The sequence below is a fragment of the Vicugna pacos genome, chromosome 8 (assembly GCF_048564905.1).
Source record: "Vicugna pacos chromosome 8, VicPac4, whole genome shotgun sequence".
Classification (NCBI taxonomy): domain Eukaryota; kingdom Metazoa; phylum Chordata; class Mammalia; order Artiodactyla; family Camelidae; genus Vicugna; species Vicugna pacos.
The window spans coordinates 35,989,433-35,996,266 of NC_132994.1; the positions used below are offsets into that span (position 1 = coordinate 35,989,433).

At 37.5% G+C, this 6,834-nt stretch overlaps 1 pseudogene; it reads right to left on the reverse strand.

Annotated features, from left to right (window-relative positions):
• Positions 1–2,203: 2,203 nt before the first annotated feature.
• Positions 2,204–3,133, reverse strand: LOC102530887 (uncharacterized; annotated as a pseudogene).
• Between the last annotated feature and the right edge of the window lie 3,701 nt (positions 3,134–6,834).

A 6,834-nucleotide genomic window follows, 5' to 3' on the forward strand; every position in this document is an offset into this window, starting at 1 on the left:
TCCCATGCAAATTAGAATTCTTCATATATTTTATTCTAATGGATGCAGAATATGCTGTGCTGTGGGCATATGATAGTTCATCATTTTCCCACTGTTAGCCAACAACAGAATGTTTCAAATTTTACATTCTTATGAATATCCCACCAACTAGCTCCATTTTGGATCCTACTCTTAACTTTTTAAGGAACTTTATTGTCCATTATTTGACAAGAACATCAGTTCCCAGTATACGCCATGTTCTTTCTTTCCAAAGAAGAGAGAATTAAATGCGATAACTCTTTCTGCCTGGTTTGCTCTTCCTCTCTCCACCTCTTTTAGCCCAGTTAGTTCACTCTTTAAATTTTAGGTCAAAGATCACTTAATCAGGAAACCCTTACCAAACTCTGTATTTGATTATGGTTCTCTGATACACACTCTAACAGTGCTGTGTTCCTTTTTTTTCCCAAAGCACTTTCTCTTGGTTTCAATAATCCATTTATTTGTGTATTAGTTGATTAACTTCTGCTTCCCCTCCCTGGACTAGAACACTACAATCATTATCTGGATAAGCAGTGATTATAATGCTGTTAGAAACACAGGCCAATTAATGTGATCTCATTCATATTACGGGCAAGATGGGTTAAAGCTTGAGTATGAAATACAATTAGTCCAAAAATACCTATGTGCCAGGCATTATGCTAGGTGTTGTGAATATACAAGTGAGAACCAGACATGATTTCAGCCTTCATGCTTACAGTCTAGTGCAGTTTGCAAACTTTTCCTGTAAAGGGACAAATAAATGTTTTAGGCTTTTCAGGCCATATGGTCTTTCTCACAACTATACAACTCTGCCACTGAAATGCAAAAGCAGTCATCAACAATACATATACGAAAGAGATTGTCTGGGTTCCAATAAAACTTTATTTAAAAAATGAGCAGGGGCTGGTTTTGATCCATGTGCTATTGTTTACTGACCTCTGATCTAGTGGACAAGACAGCCATTAAACAGATCATTTGAGATGACAGATATTTCAAAAGAAAAGGAAAAGGCAGAGCTGTACAACCTCGTCTAGAGGAGTAAAGACTTCCTTGAGGAACATGATGTTAAGCTGATATATAAGGAAGAGGAGGAGTTATCTGAATAAAAGTATGGGCAACTGGCTTGAGGAAGACCTAAGGCCTGGAAAGAGCAAGAATAGAAAGAAATTCATTCTTAAGCTTGGTGATTGATAGGGAGAGGGAGATGCAATTGCATATGGATAGTTACAGAGTGAAAAGATAAAGAGTATTGGAAAAAAATTCATAACCAGGTACTTCCCTAGAGGAAGAGATGCCAGCAGGAAAGACTGGGAAGGAATGATCAGTGAGGTGTAGCAGTAGAGGACATTTAAGGCCTTCCATCTGGATTTGTAGGATATGTAAGTTGGGAGATATTAGCCTAAGGCTGGGAACCTCAGAGAACTGATAAACTTTCTAAAGAATAAGATACATATATAGAAAGAAGAATAGAACTGAGGGTCAAGCAAGGGGCGAGAGGGAGTGGTAGGGTAGAGAATGAAGCGGTAGTGAAGAAATCAGAAGTAATATAGAGGAACACATTGCTGGTATATAGTAGGTGCTCAATTTTTTGATAAGTGAGTGGAAGGATAACAATATAAAACCAAAGAGCCCAAGAGGGAAAGTGTTTCAATAACAGGTTGGCCTATATTTGGCAGGCTTAAAAGAGCTATTGCTCAAGGCTAGTTTCCTTGGTTATCTGGGAAAGGATGCAGGTAAGCACTCAACTATTTTTGATGCCCTACTACAGGGTAAGCCTGACCTCCAGTTCCTATCTCTAAGAAATGCTGACCTGGCTCTTTTCTTCCCTAAAGATTTCAGTGAGTAGGAAAAGGGACCTTCCTGTGTCAGTGCATGCTCAAAATAAAAAAATTAGAACAGGAGCAAGATTTTTCATAGATCGCAATGACACCAGCTCAACTGTTATTTCTTCTCTTGGTCACCTATATTAAACATTTTATTACTTAATTCTAGATATTTTGTATTATGTTTTAACTTTTTATTAGCTTCTTGTTGATATCTATAAAGTCCTATGTTAGATGACATGGATGTTTAAAAAAGTGGAGACATGGCTCTGAGCTAAAATATTATGTAACTGACCAATAAATTGTAAGTTTCTTGACAATGGGAATCATATTTGACATTTCCTTTTTTTCCTTGCATAGTGTCAGACATATGATTGGTACTGCAGAAATAATTTTTCCCTGCCCTCTGCTTTGCACCATTTGGTGACCAAATGGTGTCCATCTAGCCACTTCTGTTTGACTTGGACAAAATATGCTGCTTTCTGAAGCAGACAATATTCCGAAGGCATCAGTAACAGTAATTTCAGCTTGTTGAAGGTGTAGGTAGGTTCTTTGTGTAAAGGTCAGCCTGTCAGTAAATAGCATGCCACCCTGTTCTTTCAAGGTCATAAGAAACCTTTGTATATTTTTATACTTAAAAATAGAGTAGTGGGAAACTATACCCAGTAGTCTCACCAGATGTTTTCAAATCAGAACTAGGGCAATTGAGTTGTAACTTATTTTTAAAGCATTTATTGTCACGAATTTATGAGAGCAAGGAGCTGAGATTTTTCTTGCCTGAATTAGCAGTTGAATTTTCCATTCGACTTTAGCAGAGAAGACCTAGCCTTCCGATGAAAATGTGAAGCAGAGGTTTTTGCCAAGTCTTAAAAAGTAGAGAAAATATTAGTCTTAAGAGTGAAGAGAAACATTACTCATTTGTAAGCTGCTGCTTACTTCTGCATTAATATGAACTGTTCTTAGACAAAACTGTTTTTAGACAGATAAGGGGGAAGGATCCCCTTTCTAGAATCTAGTCCCCTGTACTAAGAATATCCAAAAACTTTCAAGACTTAATTTATTAAAGACTATGACACATCACTTACATCTTCCTCTTTACCTGAACTCCTGCCTCATCCTGAGAGAATTCATCACCCAAATAGACAGCTCACCTAGCAGCAGCCTCAACATTCTTTGCCCTGATCTTCAGCCACTCACTTCTATTACCACACCCTGGATCCTTCATACACCCAATCTATTTCCCCTCTAACTTCATAAATGCAGGCTTCACATTCTCTGGCCAGAAATTTCATCGTAGCTCTCCCACTCAGTTACTCCCAGTACAACCGTCCTTAGTTCCCTGACATTTCATTTCCAGTGCTCGTCCCCACTCTACTGCAGCCTCTCACCCTTCTCTGGTTTCTCTGACTTGGGACCTCCAATCCATACACTTCTCTTTTTTTCTCCCTATCAGCCTTCTTCTGCCTTCACTTCTTTCATCTCCTGCTGCATTCTATTTTAAATTACCACTCTCTTTTCAGGAACCACATCTCCTTTGCCCTGATGTCCTGCTATCACTTACCTGGCAAAACACCAGCTGTAACTAGGTGTCTGCTCCCAGATTCCTGAGTGCACCCAGATAGAAAAAATAATGGCTGTGCAGATTGGCATTTAACATTGTACATTTAGGACCACCAACTTCAGCTAGATCACTATCCATACTGTTGGGAAGGGAAGGTTATCCTTAAAATGTATTAGTCTCTACCATCTGAACCTCATACTCCATATGCCAAGGTATAGTGTTATAAAATTCTTTGCATATGCCAGGTTAGTATTAGGCTGAATCATTTCAATTATCATTAACCTCTCTGACTCTCTAACTTGGCTTTTGTGCTTACTTTCCTGTTTTACTTTATAGTTTTGGGTCTTGTTCATCCAGTAAGGTAAATTTCTAATGTTTTTGAAATTAGTATTTGATCAATCAAAACAAACGTGTCTCAGACATTATGGAATGAAATAATAACTGAAGGGGAATCACTCTCCTCGGAATAGTTACCCTTTTTAGAGGCCTTTGTGAATCTAAGTAGTCTAGAGTTACAACTCGAGGCCAGGGGCCTTCAGCTCGTCTCCCTTGTGTCTTTTCATTCTTGCCTTCCCGGCTTCCCCTTTCCATCATTTCTGACCCACAAATTTTTTAAAAATATACCCTTTTTTCCCTCTAAAGTAGCAGGGAAAGCAGTTCTGTGTGGGTGGGGGACAGTGATGGTTATGTTTGTATGTGTAGTTTACTTACTGAATGGCAGCGTGGCGTACTGGTTAAGAGTTTAGGTTCTACAGCCCAATTTCCCTAGTTACCTGCTTTGTGACTTTAGGCAAATTACTTTCTGTGCCTCAGTTTTCCCATCTGTAATACACAGATGATAATACAACTACCTACCTCACAGTGTTGTGAGGATTGAATTACATATTTTAAATGAGTTAATACCTTAGAACTGATTAGCACCCAGAAACTATAAGCTATTATTCCTAATTTAAAGGCAGCTTTTATAATTCCTAAAATATACTTATTCATTAAGAAGAGAATCATAATGAAAGCTAGCAGCTATTAAATTTCCATTGATTGGATATAAGAAGTAGAGTTTTAGAATTGCAAAAGAGCCAAGAAATTTTTTAGACCATTGGTTCTTACTCAGTAATATGCGTCAGAATCACTTATGAAGTATTGTAAACCTACAGTTACCCAGGCCTCTCTCTCCTCACATCTGCCAAGTCAACAGTGTCCACAGGAAAGTTCATTGCCGTCTTCCTCAAAAGAACCGCCATAATAATTCAGGTCTTTGGGTTTTATGATGAGGAAATTGAGACTTTGAATAAACGACTTGCTTAAGACCCCAAAGAGTAAGTGGGACCCAGATTACCTAGCTCCTTGGTAAGTGATATTCCTCTTTTTCTATGTTGCTTGCCAAATATTAACTTTTAAAGAAATTAACATAGGAGTTTATCCTTCTCTCAGTAATATCAGGAAGAATGTTATAGGTTTTAAAAGTATACTTTATTCAGCATTTAATTTGACTCAAAATAACAAAATTTATTTTACAATTCATGCAGAGGACTATTGAATATTTATAATAGGATTTAAAGTGAATTTTGCTGTGCTTTTCATGTGGACATTAGTCTTTGCCATACTTGCTGTTAATTAGTACAAGGAAACACCATGTGTGGCAGAGAGCTGCTCAACCCAGCCTCACAGACTGACAGGCAAGCAAAACAAATGCTTTATAGGGCAAGACAGTGGTAGGAATTAAACTTTTTAGAGTGTGCAGTAATAAAATATGCATTTCTTATAATTAGGATGTTTTTGTTTTACATTTAAAAATTTTTAAAAACCTTTGAAATATTCTTAGAATTTTCTAGTCTATGAACAGTTAATGTTGGCAAATCAGTAGTTATTAGTTACAGTGTTCTTATCGTAGCTTTACTGACTGGTAGATTAGAAGTCTAAAAAATACAGCAAAATAAATTTGTTAATTTTTTGTATTTGGTGTTGAATACTATGATATTTAAAATATGTTTTTTTATCCGTAGTATAGAGGAGTCAAAAACTACATTAGAACTTAGATGTGAACTTGTGCAAATGTGTGAAATAAATTAAGGTGACAGGGCAGAAGCAAGAAAATGGAGCTCAAATTTAATCTACCTCTCAGAGCAGGTCTATTCATATTTCACTATGTTTGCTATTATAAATTTATTTCCACAAATGTGTTTCTTTGCTTGAAATGATGACTGCCAACCCAACTTCTGGTTCTTAGGCAACTCCATTTTACCAACAAACCACTCATTTTGATTTGGTAAACACTATGCACAAGCCTCTAAAGAAGTCCACTATCCTAGATCCCCATCAACCTATTAAACTATTGTTGCTTCTTCTGTGTCTTTGATTCCATGCCCTTTGCTCTATACATCATCTCAAGTTTGGCCTTTGAATCTTTTTACTTGATACCTGTATTTGGCCTCCTGACTTCTGACTGCAACCTGATCATCTTTGGTTTAGACTCACCTTCTAGCTCCAAGCTACCAAGATTTATACCCCTTGATTCCAGCAGTTCAGGAATTCCTGGCACAGCCACTGGCTGCTATCTCAAGTGGACCAACCCCAAACACTAGCCTTATATTATAAACATCCATTTATTCATCTGTCCAACAGATTATACTCATCATTACTATGTGTAAGGCAGTAGAGTAGTTTCTGGGAAATACAGAAGATTAATTAGTAATAGAAAGCTCCTTAATGTTCTTAAAATCTGGTAGAACAAGTAATACAAGTATATAGTGATAGTTTAAGATAGTATGTTCAACTCTTACGAAGTATGTAACAAATAAGATACTAACTCACAGAGGCTTCAAATAGAAAGATCCTTAACCCGAGAGTTAAGGTGTATGGGGTACAAGGGGATGTGATCAAAAGAACCTGGGATGTGAGTCATGGATTAAAAAAGATTGGAACACTGACAGGTGTTAACTAGACTTTGACGTTAGGGTAGGCTAGATACCATGGGTCTGAACTAAGACAGTATGAAAGAGGAGGCATCCGTGGTGGCTACTCCCACCATAATCCTTTCTGTCACTGCCCTGGGACAACTAAGGGATGGGTAAGAGACTCATTTGGAATTGATCTTGAACAGAGGGATTCAAGAACACAAGAAACACTGTTTACTTCTTTAGACTTAGTCCTTTTTCTGGTTCCTTTCTTATTTGGGACATGGTTCACCAGCCTTCACACTGATTCTTTGAGCTCCCTGATAAATTCTTGTTTTTGCTTTAGTTAGCCCAAATTGGTTCCTAGGGCTTACAATAAAAAGCCTCTGATTGATACTGTATGTGATCTTTCAGGCACCTGTGGATAACCAGAGGGAAACAGTAATATGAAACTAGAATAATGGTTCTCAAAGTGATGCATTAGCATTACCTGAGACTTTGTTAGAAATGTAAATTCTCAGGCCTCACTCCAGACTAA